Here is a 17,186-nt window from a genome sequence, read left to right as displayed (position 1 = left end):
TTTGTGTTATCGTACAGATTTTCCCTTCTAATTTCTTTCTTCTCATTCTTGTAAATCTCCATTGTCCTTTTCGTTTCCATTCTTTGCATCCAATTCACGGTCTCTATTTCTCTCACTTTCTTTCTGATGACCCCTGGTTGTCTATTTACAGTTTCGATTATCCTGTACTTGGTTGCCAACTTCCTTGACCTCTTCCTCCATTCTGTGTCCACGCTTTTCATGTAGAGATACTTGTGCACTTTAGCCGCCCATTTATTTTCATCCATGTTCCTGCGCCTTTCTTCAAAACTAATTTTGCTTTGTGCTTCTCTGACTTCAAAAGAGGCCCAACCCATGTCTCCATGCACTGCCTCATTTGTCGTATTACCGTGTGCTCCCAAAGCCAACCGGCCTACTGATCTTTGGTTAACTTCTAAACTCGCCAATATATCCGATTTTAAGCATATAATGGCATTTGCGAATGTTAGCGCTGGCACCATTACTCCTTTCCAGATTCCACGCACCACCTCATACTTATTGTGGCCCCACAGTGCTCTGTGTTTCATTAATGCTGCATTCCGCTTCCCCTTTATTTTCAGATTATCTTGGTGGTTGCTTGAGTAATTCTTTCCTTCGTTTATGTGTACGCCGAGGTACTTATATTGCTTCACTATGGGTATTACTTGCTGTTGAATTGACACCACGAAGTTACTCGTGTGTTCATTAAAGATCATAATCCCTGATTTCTCTGTGCTAAACTTAAGGCCTAGATTTGTCGCTGCGTTCCCACAGATATTCGCAAGTATCTGTAAATCTTTTTTATTGTCCGCTAGTAGCACAATGTCGTCTGCGTACATCAATCCAGGGATCTTCTGTTGCACCATTTGTCCATTACGCATGTAGGATAAATCAAAACCTAATTCGCTGTTTTCCAGTCGTCTTTCTATGCCCTTGACGTAAAGCGTGAACAACAATGGTGACAGAGGGCATCCTTGCTTCAATCCTTGGTGAATTCCCACCATTTCATTTCCTTTTCGACCTTCCCATGCCACTTGTACTTGGTTGTCTCGATATATCTCCCTCAGCAGCTCCACGAAATCGTCATCTATGCCTTCGTATTGAAGAATATCCCACAACAATTCCCTGTCTACGTTGTCATAAGCTCATTTAATATCTAGAAATGCTACCCATAAAGGTCTTTTCTGAGCTACTGAAATCTCTATGCACTGAGTTAGTACAAACATATTGTCTTCTAAGCGTCTGCCTGGCCTGAACCCATTCTGTAGTTCCCCCAATACACCGTTTTCCTCCACCCACTTCGACAGTTCTACTTTTATGGCTTGCATTGCCATTCTATATATCACCGACGTTACTGTAACTGGCCTGTACGAGCTCGTCTTATCCTTATCTCCTTTGCCTTTGTAGATGAGATTCATCTTGCTTTCACGCCAGCCAACGGGAATATTCTTTGTTCTAATCACTTGCTCTATGGCATTAGTCAGCAGTGCCTTGCTTTTTGGACCGAGGTTTTTGATTAGCTGTATTGGGATTTCATCGGGTCCTGCTGCCGTGTTGTTAGGGACATTTTCTGCTGCCTTTTTCCAATAGAAGCTTTCTATGCTGAATTTTGATCTCTCAAGCCTCTCTGTTGTTGCTGGATCTGTTGTCTGAACTACACTTTTTCTCGTACCGAAGTTATGCCTGATAACGTCTGTGATGTACCGCAGCGCATCATCGCCTTCATAGATGTTACCGTCTTCATCCCTTATAGCCGTTTGCGAGTTTCTAGTTGGAGCTCCGAGGGCTTTTATATGGTTCCAGAATCTTTTTGGGGCGCCTTTGTCTCTTTTGTGAATGTTATGCACCCAACGTTCACTTGCGCATTTAATTTTCTCTTCCACGAGCTCACTCGCAACCCTTTTCTTTTCTCTGTATGTATTCCATCTAAGGAGCACCTCTTCTTCTTGTAATCCCAACTTTTTGGCTTCTCGATGAACCCTAGATGCCTCTTTACGCTCTTCTATAGCTTGTTTAATTTCCTTGTTCCACCACTTACGTGGTTTCCTCTTTCCAATCCAACAGTTGTATTGCCGTGTCCGCCTTATTTCATGCTGCATAACCTCCACCAGTTCCTTATATTCCCAGACTGCTGTAGGAAAAGCCTCAATTTTCTTCTCTATGTTGTTTGCGATCTCTGTTATTTGCTCGTCATTCATTTTTAAAAACTCTGAGGCTATTGGTTCATGTTCTGCGCTGGTATCTCTCCCAAACTTTAATGCTAAACGTCTATGATCGCTTCCCAGGCTATTTTTTCCATTTTCGTCTATTATCATTTCTTCCAGTTGTTCGTAGACCATTTCTGAGACTAAGGCGTAGTCGATACATGACTGCCTGTTTCCGCATTGCCACGTTACCTGTCCATGACACTTATTTTCCCTGTTAACTACTATAAGGTTCTGTTCATCACACAAATCCAGCACTAGAGAGCCGTTGTAATCAGTATATCCGTCTAAATCGTCCATGTGCGCGTTCATATCTCCCACTAATATCACCTGGCCCGAGTTACTGAACTCATTAATATCGCTTCTAATGCAATCGACCAATTCCTTATTTTTTTCCCTGCTATCACTACCTGTCCATAGGTAAGCTACTCCCAGCCATGTCTTTTTACCTTGCCATGTACCACTAATCCATCAATGCTCTTTACATGTCTCGTTTACCCTTCGCCACTTCAGACCTCGCCTAATTAGTACGCCTACGCCTCCGCCTTTCCTTGACCCGGTCATTCTGTTGCACCCTTCCCATACAAAGTTGTCAATAACAGGCGGCTGCTCCAAATCTCGTAGATGCGTTTCGGTCAAGGCGTACACGCTTATCGCTTCATCATTCAGTTGCGTTTGAATTTCCAGCCATTTTTCCTGCTTACGACCACCCTGCATGTTAATGTAGCAAATTTTACCTTCTCTATTCTTATCCTTTCTGCGTCTTTTCCTGACTCCTGGTCGCCTAATTCTGCCCTTTACTGGTGTTTCGCTATGTTCAATACTCAATCCTGCTTCCTGATTGCCTGGGGCCCGCCTAAAAAAGCTACAGCTCGTGCCGCGAATCGACTTCCGACCGGTGTTGCTACACTTTCACTAAAATGTATCCCGTCACGCACAAAAGCGCATTCGCGGCCTGCTCGGTGCACTTCTCAGTTGATGTCAATGACCGTAAAATTCATTGCTTTAGCTAGAGTCCAAATTTCCCTGTTTACTGCAAGAACTGCCCTTTCAATTTTATAACCCTGCCTTTCAACCTCTGGCACCGTGCACACCGCGATTTGTACTTCTTTTGAAACATTCCGCAGGTCGGTGACCCCTTTGGCTATTTGCTTTGTGATTCCTGCTCCTCGTCCGTTCAGTACGTCAATCACTCCGCCCATTATCACCACTAGGTGTCTCTCCTCCATTGTGTCCCACATGCGTTCCTTGGCCTTCGCTATCACCTCTCTAATCGGCTTTCCGGGAAGCGCGCTAACCTGGACTCGTTCGTCAGCGGCACTTCCAGCGCCGGCACTTCCAGCGCTGGAGCAGCGGCACTTCCAGCGCCATCTAGTGTCGATTCACACAAGCGCCATGTTGCACACAATTCTATTGGACCAACGCCATCTAGGAAATGAGACGAGAAATGGTGATGACGACACAGATTCTGTACAGCGCCATCTAGAATATCGTCCCTGAACTGCAGTTTGTTGTACTTCTATGAGACAGCGCCATCTATTGCATTATACGGGAGATACTGCCGTTTACTGCCGGGAGATACGCCGGACAACGGAGACGTGACAAGGTTAGACTAAGAGGAGCTACGCCCCTAAAATCCATTACTTAAAGCACACTTGTACTTAGTGTCCCACATCATTTTCAGCTCGAATCTGAAATTCATCGCTTGAGGAGTGTGTGAAAAAATTACGCAATGTTGTACCCCAAAAAAGAGATGCCACGAAACTAAAAGAGGAAACTTTCCGGTAAGAAACCTCTGTGCGCGTAAACGCGCCTTCACCCAAGGCTTCTCCTTGAATCAGCCGAGTATACGCGACGGCCAATCGTTCTCTGCGTGGTTGCGTTTCATGAACACTACTCCACATTTCCCCCCCTAAGGATGCCTTGAACACATGCCCTCAACTTGAGTGTCATGTATCGACATAGATGAGTGTCTAATAAAGATCATACTTTTAACTGTGCTTGGAAAAGTCCAAACTGCAAAGGACAGCTATGACTTTTTCGTTAAGTTGTCTTCATTGACATACGACATAATGGCTAAACGCACGGTTGTAGCTGTGCAACGCTGCCGTTGTGAGCTCTGAACCGATAAAACAAGCGGAAGCCGTGTTTGACGACTTGCCACAATGACACAACAGCTGAGAGCAGGTTGGACGATATCAGTGGTTTATTAACTGCGCGGTGGCGCCCTGTAGAGAACGTCTCCGTAACTCGCTATAGTTTCGAGGGGACATCCGGGAAATGGCGCGAGTACTTCAGTGCCCTCGAAGAGCCTGTTTTTTTTTTCTTTTTCATTGAACTAATGGGAAAATGAGAGCACACTGATATTTTGCGTGTGCTTTCCTAGCAATGTGTTGACCTTTTATTGCGTAATCGAAAAAGCAATGCTTTTTCCCGCGTTTTACTATGGGGTACAAATAGTACAAGGAAGAATTCTGACAGTGTGAGCAGTTTAAATTCTGACAGTGTGAGCAAGGCCTGCAATCCCGAGGAATAATCGACTGCTTATCCCGAGAGACTATGCCTGGGAAAACAACTGCGTCAAGTTCATCCACAGCGTATATTTGCCAATAAGGCAAGTAGGATATATTCCTGCACTACGTGGTACATCCGAAAAAGGTTCTGTGTAAATTCACATACCTTTGCGCCAGTAGAAACTTTCAAGGTCCCGTGCGGGAAACGGCCTGCTGGCAATAAGGCTGCTGCTTGACAATAAAAAAGCTACATAGAAAACTTCCGCAATCTAGCGCACTTTCCGGGACCACTAAAATGGAAAGGTAAACACTTGTTTGCCGGCTACACAACTAGGCGGCACTGAAAAAAAAATTGAATTGGTGATCAGCAAAGCTGACCACCGTGCCTAAAAGAGTTCACGCGATAATGGCTAACAGATCCCACTGGTAACGCAGATCCGGCTTAGTTTTCCGTCACTGCTAAATATAATTGCTGTGCCTCGCCGCACAAAGTACGCGTTTGTGTGTTGTCAACGCAGGGGAATTATGTTTCTTTGAATGGCCGCAGCTTTGCCACCGAAATGAACCGCACTTATGCGTTTATTGCAGGCATTTTATTGCATAGGTAGTTGTGCTTGAGCGAAGTATTATAAGTGAGCAAGCTGTGGCATGACAAACGTAAAACATGGCATGCTCTATGATAGAAAAGAGCGACACGACGCGGACGACCTGCAAAACATAGCATATATGAGTCAAGCGAACGGTCAAAATATGCTTACGCATTTTCCATTTCATTTTGAAAGACAAAGTCCTTCTAGCGAGCTGCCATCGCTTTATCGTATCGAGTACGTTTCTAACCTTTTGCGCTGGGCGAGGCTGCAGATTGTGCAGCCGAAAAATTCGGACAAATGTGTTTACTTGTTATGTGGCCCTGAGAGCACTAGTATCCGCAGTGTTCCATGTGTGTGTGTGTGTGTGTGTGTGTGTGTGTGTGTGTGTGTGTGTGTGTGTGTGTGTGTGTGTGTGTGTGTGTGTGTGTGTGTGTGTGTGTGTGTGTGTGTGTGTGTGTGTGTTTATTGCGATAGTAGATATATAGACACTACAGGCGCAATTCAGCCATCGCCGTTGCCGCGAGGTTCCGTATAAAGTTCACGGGCAATAAAATTGTGCCCGCGCGGCGTTCGCTGTATGTGCGAGGGAAAGTATGCGACGGCGAGCCGGCAATTGCGGTACGCGCACGCATGGGCGGGAAGCGGGAAGAAAGCGTGAAATCTTCCAGCCGCGCACAACGCTCCGGAGGAAGGGCAGGGAGGTGGAGGAGCCAAGATTTACCGCGGCCGTGCGCTCCCGCCGGGTGAGAAGGATTCGGGGGGAGAGTGGGCAGGTGGAGGTGCCGCGCTTTACTGCGGCGCTATACTGGCGCCGGGCCGGGAAGCTCCGAAGGGCAGACAGGGGGCGTGTTCTGCTCCGCGAGCGCGAGCCCGCGCGGCGGTATTTTGAAAGCCGGCATAGTCCGCCCTTCCTGTGTTTTCGCGGCTAAGATAGCCTTGATGGGAGCGGCGGTACGAAGCTCAATTCGCTCGCTTCTGCTACCGCGCTTACTCACTCCAGCGGTTTGACAGCATGCTTCCGCTGTCATCGAGTGAGATGCTTTCATGTTTCTTTGTGCGCGGGACACCTAGCTTGTTTATGTAGTTTGTGTGCCTGTGTTGAGAAGTCTATATGGCCGATAGGGCTAGTATTGCTACTTTTTATAGCTGTCCGCTAATTTCCAATCGCAATTGATGCTTCGCCTTTCGAGGGAAACTGCGACTTTTTTTAGTGATTGTCGCGACAGGAAAGGTGACAGAAGGCTACCGGCAGCGAACGGCACCTTTACTGAAGCGCAAACAACCACCAATGTCGTTCCCGTCGTTTTCTACATCCAAGTGGTCCGAAAATGGGCGAGTGATCTAGTGATGACCATTATGAAATGAGCATGAAAAGACGCGTGGCAATTTCCCTCCGCTAAAAATGCATCGTTCCGATGCTGAAACTCGATTGTCAGGTCACAAAGACGACAATGAAGAAAAAATAATAAAGCAAGGAACGAAGCACCTAAGTAGCGTCACCACGACAATACAGTACAGGTAAGTCATCGTGAGCTATAGGGCTTCATCTGAACAACGTGCACGATTTCGGGCTTACGACGAGAGCGACGACGGGATCACTTTGTAGTTGACATCTTTTAGGCGCTGCCAAACTACGCTTGGCAGCTTTAAAAAAATTCACCGCATATCCACGAAGCGAATGATGATGAGTGGGCGAAGCACCGCTGGGGATCATTCGGGTAACCGTGAATACCCCGTACATTACCCCCTCGAACATGCAAATGAGTGACAACACATGTGTACAGTATATAGAATGTGGTTTTATTGGTCATATATGGTATTGAGGTGCAGACTTCGTTTTCCCTTCATTAAGACTGCCTTGTGATCAGTAAAGCAGCACGGCGACGCCGGCAAGGGGACCCAGAGGCGGCGAGAGCGCGGGAAGCGGCGGCAAAACGCCGGAAGCATTCTCCGGAAGCCGTAGCTTCGCGTACACTATAGATATATATTGTCACGGCTCACTGGAGACAATAGCAAAGAGCCGTATTTAATTGAGGCAATTAGGACAAAAACCCTCAGTTCAAACTTCTTCTCTAGCACCTCGCTTGCACGCACAAGGTCGTCGTCTTTGTCGTCAGCGTGGTTGGGCACAGATAGCGTTGCGGCATTTGCCCCCTCCAGAAGGAGCATCGGTAGCACCCGGTGATCAGCAAACCAGAGAGCACGGTGTAAGAAGATAGGTGTTCCGACGGCGCGCCCGCGCTGAGGCGAGAGAGCGTCCACTTCGTGTGACCGGAAGTGAGCGCCGCCGCTAGGGGCAGCACGTGTTCAAGAGGCCTTGGAGAAGCGGCGCAACAGTGGATAACTTACGACCTCCGTCAGCATTTGAACACCAATACCCAAAGATATGCAATTTTTCGTTATTTAGACGCCAAATCCTGAGAAGGTAGTAGGTTTCATGCCACTTACAGTCAAAATACCGTCATTTCGAACACGAGAGAGACGCGTCGTCTGCCCGAGCAGACGGCGCGCTGCGCTTACCGCTGCTCGCCGCGTCGGAGTCAATCGGAATGTCGGCAGAAATATAAAGGGACGTTCCTCCAACCAAGTAGAGTCGTTTTAAGCAAGCGAACGACATATATTCATTGAAATAAAGCACTTCTGCCGCGTGTGCCCATAAGAGCGCCAGCAAAGCGAGCGAGAAAGTGGCCCCCAGAACATGTCCTGCCCCTTGCGGCAGCGGCGTGCGTATACAGTCACACTAAGTGGCCGCGCCTCACGCCGCCGTCGGATCACCTTCCTTTTTACACCGTGCCAGAGAGTGCCCATGTCATTCAGAAAAAAAAAAGGTTTCATGGGAACCACGTGCACAGTCTCAGGTAGGTTCATACGGCGCCTCGAGCAGGATGGGCTGTCAGGAACAACTTCATAGTTAAAGTCGCTAAGGCGTCGTAGAACCTTGTATGGTCCGAAGTATCGGCGTAGAAGTTTCTCCGCGAGGCCCCGGCGGCGTACTGGAGTCCAAACCCAGACTCTTTGGCCGGGATGGTAGACGACGCATCGATGGTGTTGATTGTAACGTCGGGCATCTCGCTCTTGCTGGCCAGTTATGCGAAAGCGCGCGAGCTCTCTTGCTTCTTCGGCGCGCGCTGTAAAATCTGCGGCGTCAGTCTCGGAATCGCTGGAATCATGAGACAGCATAGCATCCAGCATTGTAGTCACTTCACGACCGTGTAGGAGAGTGAATGGTGTCATTTTTGTTGTTTCTTGCCGAGCCGTGTTATAAGCAAACGTGACGTAGGGTAATATTTGATCCCACTTCTCGTGGTCCACATCGACATACATGCACAGCATGTCTGCGAGAGTCTTGTTGAGGCGCTCTATAAGTCAATTGCTTTGCGGGTGATAGGCTGTCGTCCTTCTGTGTGCCGTGCCACTGAGCTTTAGTACAGTTCGCAAAAGTTCAGCCGTGAACGTGGTTCCCCTGTCGGTTACGATGACCGCTGGGGCACCGTGCCTCAGGACGATGTTTTCAATGAAGAACTGTGAGGCCTCGGCTGCTGTGCTGCTCGGAAGTGCCTTCGTTTCTGCATATCGCGTGAGGTAGTCTGTCGCAACTATGATCCACTTATTTCCGGCGGCAGATATTGGGAATGGGCCCAAAAGGTCCACCCCAATTTATGCAAACAGCGTTTCCGGCACTGGAGCAGGATGTAATAGTCCGGCAGGTTTCGCAGGTGGCACTTTTCGTGGCTGGCAGTCAAGGCACGTTCGAACGTAGTGCTCACCTGTGCTGCAAGCCGTGGCCAGTAGTACTTCTCTTTGATCCGCGCTAATGTTTTTGTGTACCCTAGGTGGCCTGACGTAGCGTCATCGTGACAGGCCTGCAATATTTCATTGCGGAGAGTTTTAGCGACGACTAGTAGATATCTGTTCCTTGTTGAAGATAAGTTCTTTCTAAAAAGAACACTGTTGCGTATGCAGAATGATGACAGGTCCCTTGAGAACAATACAGGCTTGTTTGTGGCGCGGCCTTCTAAGAAATCAATTAGAGAAGCGAGCTTGGTCCTCTTGTTGTTGTTGAGACATGGTGGCGCATCAACAACTCCTAAAAAGCCTGTGGATTCGTCATCATCTCCGCCTGACGACTCGATTGGCGATCTGGAAAGGCAGTCAGCATCTAAGTGCTGCCTTCCCGATTTATAGGCCACTGTCATGTCATACTCTTGAAGCCTTAGGCTCCAGCGTGCAAAACGTGCAGATGGATCTTTCACGTTGTTCAACCAACACAGAGAATGGTGGTCACTTATGACTTGAAATGGGCAGCCGTATACGTACGGGCGGAACTTGGTAACTGCCCATACTACAGCCAAGCATTCCTTCTCTGTGGTGGAGTAGTTCGATTCGGCACGTGAGAGTGTTCTACTCCCGTAAGCGATGACTCGCTCAGCGCCGTCTTGCCGCTGAACAAGGACGGCGCCTAGACCCAGGTTGCTTGCATCGGTGTGGATCATTGTGGGCGCATCCACGTCAAAGTGGGCAAGAACAGGTGCAACTCGTTAAATGCCGCCTCCTGCTCCTCGCCCCACACAAACGCGACATCTTCTCTGGTTAGGCAGGTGAGCGGTGAGGCGATGCGTGCAAAACCCGCAATAAATGCCGGTAATATGCGTATAGGCCCAGGAAGCGTCTGACTGCCTTCTTGTCCGTAGGCCTTGAAAACTTTGCGACAGCTGCGATTTTCTCAGGATCATGTCTGACACCTGTGTGACTTACAACGTGACCCAAAAACTGTAGTTCTTCATAGCCAAAGTGACACTTTTCAGGTTTTAAAGTAAGCCCAGTGGACCGTATGGCTTGAAGAACTAACCGTAGCTGTCTGAGATGTTCATCAAATGTGGCAGAATAAACAATGGCATCACCTAGGTGCACTAAGCAAGTCTTGCACTTAAGGTCTGAAAGGACGGTATCCATTAGCCTTTGAAACGTGGCTGGGGCGGAGCACAAACCAAAAGGGAGAACTTTGAATTGATAGAGCTCATCAGGCGTCACAAAAGCAGTCTTTTCACGATACTGTTCATCGACCTCTATTTGCCAGTGCCCACTTTTTAAGTTCATTGACGACAAGTACCGTGCATGCCGCAGCCTGTCGAGGGAGTCGTCGATGCTTGGTAAGGAATACACGTCTTTATTCGTATTCCGATTGAGCTTGCAATAATCGATACAAAACCGCTGGCTACGATCCTTCTTCTTAACGAGTACCACGGGCGACGCCCAAGGACTTTTTGACGGCTGGATGACATCATCTTCTAGCATTTCTTGACCTGCTGCTGTATTGCTTCACGCTCATTCTCAGCCACGCGATACGGATGCTGCCGGATGGGTATTGCTGTTTCCTCCGTAATAATGCGGTGTTTCGTCAGTGGTGTTTGACGCACTCGGGACGTTGTAGAGAAGTAGTCCTTAAAATGGTCAAGCAGTTCCCTGAGACTTTGTTTCTGTTGCGGCGCTAAACCTGGGTCAACGTCGAGGACGGGTGCATGTGGCATCGTATCTGTGGTTGATTCCTCTTTTACAGCGAAGCAGTATTGAACGTGGTGAATTTCGTCAAAGTATGTCACAGCGGTGCATTTACTGATGTGCCGGCGTTCATGGGTAAAATTTGTCAGTAGTACCTCTGTGGAACCACCGATTAAGCTGACGATACCCCGAGCGATGGCAACACCTTGATGGAACAGAAGTGCAGTTAATTGTTCGGCTACACCGTCCTTGTTAAACTGTTCTCCGCGACTGACGGAGACTAGACTGCATGATAGTGGTGGTATGCAGACGTCGTCGTCGGCGATACCTAACGATGTACGTTGGCGCTCTTCGTCGTGGCTCGTGTCTATAGTATTCGATAAGGTTATCTCGCCGTCTCGTATGTTAACCACGGCGCCGTACTCCCGCAAGAAGTCCATTCCAAGGATGAGTGATCTGCAGCACTCTTTTAAAATCACAAAAGAGGCGACAAAAGCTGTATTTCTTATCTGGAGTCGTGCAGTACATTTTCCTGTAGGTGTCAATATCTGGCCCCCGGAATTTCGAATATGAGGACCCGTCCATTACGTTTTTACTTTCTTAAGCCCGTCTGCCAACTGCTCACTCATTGTCGAACAGTCTGCGCCAGTATCAACTAAAGCTGCCTCGTCGTGTCCATCAATCGTTAAGAGTAGGTCGGCACTCACAAATTCGTCGGTGTTCCCTTTCTCCGGATTGCTCTGCTCGTTTCTCAGTAATTATGGGAGATTTTCGGCGGTTCGACGACTTGCAACCTTCCCCCCGGAGGTCGCTGATTTCAGTTTCCCCGCGGTGGGCTTGGACAGTGGCCTCTTACCACGTCGGCGAAACTGCGACGGTTCGGAGAATAGCGTAAAGCAGACGGCGAGCGCGACCGGAGATTGCCTGAGCCGCCTTGTTCCCGAGTGATACTGTCGTCGAACCGTGGATTTCTCTCTAGAAACTGTCGCGGGGGCGCGAGACAAGCAGTCGGCGTCAGAGTGCTTCCGTTTGGACTTGTAAGCGACGGTGATGTCGAATGCCTGAAGTCTCAGACTCCATTGTGCGACGCAACCTGAAGGATCCGTCAAGTTAGCTAGCCAACACAAGGCGTGGTGGTCGCTCACAACTTTGAAGGGCCTGCACTAGAGGTAGGGGCGAGATTGATGTAGTCCAGATGATGGCGAGGCACTCCTTTTCTGTCGTGGAATATTTTGCCAGCGACCGGCTAGCGTAACTTACCACCCGTTATAGTCCGTGAGTCCTCCGCACAAGCGCGGTGCCGAGTCCTACGCTGCTTGCGTCGGTGTACACTTCGGTATCAGCATTTTAGTCTAAATGCGCAAGTATTGGCGGCGATTGCAGGCGTCGCTTCAATTCTTCCAATGCTTCGATTTGCGGCGTCTCCCACTTGAACTCAACGTCAGCCTTCGTGAGCTACGTCAGTGGCTCGGCGATCCGCGAAAAGTTCTTGACGAAGCGCCGGTAATAAGCGCACAGTCCAAGAAATCTACGCACTGCCTCCTTGTCGGCGGGCGAAGGAAAGTCAGTGATGACCGCAGTTTTCTGAGGGTTGGGGCGCACTCCAGTCTTGTTGATGACGTCGCCAAAAAACAAGAGCTCCTCGTATGCGAAGCGGTACTTTTCTGGCTTCAACGTGAGTCCGGAGGTCTTGAGTGCTTGAAGAACTGTTTCAAGGCACCGGAGGTGTTCTTCGAAGCTTGAGGCAAACAGAACGACGTCGTCCAAGTAGACGAGGCAAATCTGCCACCTCAAGTCTGCCAGTACTATATCCATGACGCGTTGTAATGTCACAGGTGCCAAGCAAAGACCAAACGGCATGACCTTGAACTCAAGCAGTCCATCTGGTGTTATAAAGGCAATCTTCTCCCGGTCCCTCTCGTCGACATCAATTTGCCAGTAGCCGGTTTAGAGGTCTATCGACGAAAAATACTTTGCGTTGTAGAGTCGTTCCAAGGCATCGTCTATCCGTGGGAGAGGGTATACGTCCTTCTTCGTAATTTTGTTCATGCGACGATAATGGACGCAAAAACGTAGAGCTCCATCCTTCCTCTTCACTATCACCGCAGTGGACGCCCACGGACTCTTAGACGGCTGGATGATGTTGTCGCGTAGCATTTCGTCGACTTGTTGCCTTATGTCCTCGCGTTCACGCGCCGTAACTCGGTACGGGCTGTGACGGAGTTGGCGGACAGATTCGTCGGTTATGATGTGGTGTTTGGCAACAGAGTTCTGTCGAATTTTTGACGACGACGAGAAGCAGTACTTCTATTGCAAGACCAGAGCATTTAGCTCTTCTTTCTTATACCTGGGAAGGTTCTGATTGAAGTCGAAAGCTGGTTCAGGTACTAGAGTCGTCGTTACAGGTGCGCTTGAATACGTATAGCGAAATCACTGCTGGCTTGTGTTATTTCATCGATGTAGGTGACCGTGGTGCTATTGTTAATGTGCTTGTATTCGTCGCTTAAGTTTGTGAGCATTACTCTGGCTTTCCCTTCACGTAGCTGAACTATGCCTCTAGCGACGCAAATTTGACGGTCGAGCAGTAAGTGATGATTGCCCAAGATGACGCCCTCCATGTCTGCAGGCACTTCGGTACCGACGGAAATCATTAAGCTGGAGTGAGGCGAAATTCTGACTTGTTCTTCAAGCACATTCAAAGCATGGTAAGTGATTTTTGTATCCGGTGGTATCGCTTTGTGCATCGAAAGCGTTATCGACTTGGACCTTAAGACGATTACTGCACCGTATTGGTTCAGAAAGTCCATGACTAGAATGACATCTCTTTAGCAGTGCTGCAGGATTACGAAGCTCGCCGGGTAAGTGCGGTTGTTAACCGTTACTCGCGCTGTGCAGATTCCAGCCGGCGTTATTAGGTGGCCTCCCGCTGTCCGGATATTGGGTCCTTGCCAGGCCGTTTTCACCTTCTTCAATTTGGCGGCGAACGGGCCACTGAATACGGAGTAGTCTGCTCCAGGGTCGACGAGAGCGGTGAAGTTATGACCATCGATTTGCACGTCTAGATCGGTAGACCGTCGTCTGACGTTGCGGTTAAGTCATGGCGTCGGATCACGGCTGCGTCGGCTTGCTCCACTGCTGCCTCTTCGCGTCGGCAGGTCTTCTTTCGGCGGCGAAGTGTTGTCGTCAAGGCTCTTGCCAGGCGGTGTGCTAATATCTCGTTGTGATGATTCGCGAATATTCTTCGTCAGCGGCGGAGGATCTTCGGCATTGCGTCGTATAGCAACCGCACCTCCATCGATTGCTGCTTTTAGTTTCCGGGATAAGGCTTGGGAGAATGGCCCGCGTTGGGCCAGCGGACAGCCGGCGATTCGGCGAGATGAAGCGTCCTGGTGACGGCGAGCGTGAGGGTCGTCGGGGTTGCAGCTGGTGTTCGGCCAGGTAGTCGGCGATGTCACGTGTCCACAGGCCAAGCTGTGGACGTGGCGCGTTGACCGCGAACCCTCGAAGGCCCATCTCGCGGTATGGGAATCGGCAGTAGACATGGCCGGCTTCCCCGCAGTGATAGCAGAGCGGGCGGTGGTCAGGGGAGCGCCAAATGTCCGTTTTCCTCTGGTAGCTGTGCTGGGCGACGGGCGGGTGTGCTGGCGGCGGCAGCGGTAGACGACGGAACTGCGGCGTCACGGGCCCCTGGCGCGAGCGCGGAGACGTTCCTTGACGGCGGACGATGGCAGCGTAAATCACCGCTTCCCGCTGTGGCTGAGGCGATGCTGGAAGTTCTGGCACTTCCAGTGACCGCTGAATTTCCTCTTTAACTATGTCAGCGATCGAAGCCACCTGAGGCTGCGACCTTGGGCATAACTTCTGCACCTCCTCCCGCACGACCGCTCTGATCGTCTCTCGCAGGTCATCGTTGCCTAGCGCTTGCCCTTCGGCGTAGTTTGTGATCACACGGCAGTTGTATTGCCTGGCGCGCATTTCAAGCATCTTCTCAATTGTTGTGGCCTCCGAAACAAATTCTGCGACAGTCTCGGGTGGGTTGCGCATCAATCCGGCGAATATTTGCTTTTTGACACCCCGCATCGAGAACCGAACCTTCTTGTCTTCAGACATGTCAGGGTCGGGTGTGGCGGAAGAGGCGAGCCATATACTCCATGAAGATCGCGATGTTCTTGTTCCGTAATTGCACTCTGGTTTCTAAGAGAACTTCCTTTCGTACGTTCCTTTCGTACGATACTCGTGAAGGTCCTCACAATGTTCTCAAGAAATAGTTCCCACGTCTCCAGGGTGGTCTCTCTGTTCTCAAACCGGGTCCGAGCAGCATCATCAAATAAAAAAAATAGACAAGGCGCAGCTTGTCGTCGTCGCTCCTTTTGTTGAACGTCGTGGTCCTCTCGTGTGTCTCCAGATAGGTTTCAGGGTCTTCAGCCGATGATCCACGGAAGGTCGGTGGCTGCCGAGGTTGTTGCAACAGGGTGGGGGATGCTGGGACTGCCATCGGGGTCCTTTACTTGGCCTTGATTGCTGTGGTCTTCTCGGGAAGAAGTCCGCACTCCGGCAGAAGTCCTTGCTGCCTACGGCTAGTTCGCTGGTCCTTGGAGACGTTGGTGTCGTCCTCTGGTTTCGGGCTTGAACCGCGGCTTTGCGGTGGAGTTCGGTGCATGAACGCACTAGCACATCCCCTAGATGTAACGTAGTAGAGACGGTGAAGAAAACAGTCGCAAAACTGTGAATGACGAAACGGACATTTTATTGGGCGAACCTGTGCCCATAAAAACAAGTTACACTCGAAGCAAAACAATAGCGGCGAACACAGTCGGCGATCGTCGAAATATGATCAGCGGCAAAACGCGTCGGCTTTCATACATGAGTCATCGAAGGTTCCAAAGTTATCCCCGGTGCCCGCGTGTCTTCCAGAAAGTACTAGACAATTCGCTTCGCTCATACAATCAGATTACAAAAGCTATGGTGACAACGGATAGAAGCATTGATAACGTTCGTTTTTTTAGGAACTTCCGATACATGCAGGCACGTCGTGTGCCGCGCGATAACGTTTAACATTTGTTAGCCGGTGAAAAGCCGTCACCGGTGAGAGATAAAAAAAGTACACGTGTCAATATATAGCGAGATAGATAGGCTCGAAACGGCTGAAGTAAACAAAATATGGTATTCGCAATAAAAAATTACTTAGGGCAAAAAGAAGCCAATCACTGGTGCTGTCGAACCTGTAGCCTTCAAGGACATGACCCAATGCGACACTCACTCGCTGCTCTTACCCAAACAGTAGCCGAGCGCCGACCTCCTGTTCTTTTGTGCACACGCACCCGAGAATACCGCTTGTTTTTCATTTCTGTCTTTTACCAAGGAAAGTATAGATGCATAAAATGGTGCCTTATGGCACAACTGGAGATCTTTGGGAGAAGTATTCACCTTAAAGTGGACCTAAATATGATGATGATGTTAATAATATCCGGACACTCTACGTTGTTTTCAATTGTCATCGAAAGAAATCTGCCGGCTGAAGACAAATTCTGTGCGGTGGAGGAATTAGAAAGGTGTGACATAAGCAAGGCATGGAATAGAAAAATTGACATCTACACGAATTGGAGCAATAAGGAAGGCCTCGCAGTTAAGGAAAATTCATCCTGGTTCAGCATTCGTCCTCTTCCCGGACAACGACGATACAAGGCTTCGTTAGAAACAAGGCGCATGCTTCAATAGGAGTTCCACTAAATGAGACGACCAACCGATGCGGAAAAAATCACATGCACCGCGGAAAGAAAACCAGCCGGCGAATATTTTTTTATGAATCACACTATTTCCTTCGCATTGCCGGGTGAGCATAATTCAGTGTGGTTATCAACCATTGATCTACTTTATGAACCTCGTGGATCTGCGGACTGCGCTTGCCGTGATAACAGACTTGGCACACGCAGGGTAACATATTCAAAAGATTAACACCACTGAAATCCTTGGCGGTACTCTTTTGCCTTTATTTCGAGGATGGAGACTGCAATGCGCGGCCCGTATTCTACAGTTGAATACGTCGAGTTCATGATAGCTTATATGCAAGCCAACATGAACGCCATGCACAACTTTTGCACCATTTCCGCATTATCTTGTCACACAACCATAATTGTCATCTTGCGCGCATTTCATTTCTTTAACGCTGTGCGCCTGGTACTTCTAGATTACGAAGGGCAACCGCGCTATGAGCATGAAGTAGTAATATCGCATTCTCGTGAGGAAAGTAGCGAACGCTGTGTGTTCAAGAGAGGAAACGCAAGCAAGGCAGATGACGATTATCGTTGATAAACCCCAAAGGGTACGAACTTTTATGAAAAGCGATACGCATTTATTTACAAGATCTTGCTTTTCTCAACGTC

General features: G+C 49.1%; 1 protein-coding gene across 2 annotated transcripts in view; it reads left to right on the top strand.

Annotated features, from left to right (window-relative positions):
• LOC125946888 (uncharacterized) overlaps positions 1–17,186 on the top strand; it is a 985,317-nt gene that overhangs the window by 212,323 nt on the left and 755,808 nt on the right. The gene's annotated exons all lie outside the window — the stretch shown is intronic.

This window comes from Dermacentor silvarum, chromosome 7 (assembly GCF_013339745.2).
Source record: "Dermacentor silvarum isolate Dsil-2018 chromosome 7, BIME_Dsil_1.4, whole genome shotgun sequence".
NCBI lineage: Eukaryota > Metazoa > Arthropoda > Arachnida > Ixodida > Ixodidae > Dermacentor > Dermacentor silvarum.
Note: the sequence above shows the minus strand (reverse complement) of the source record. Positions and strands in the feature narration are given on the sequence as shown.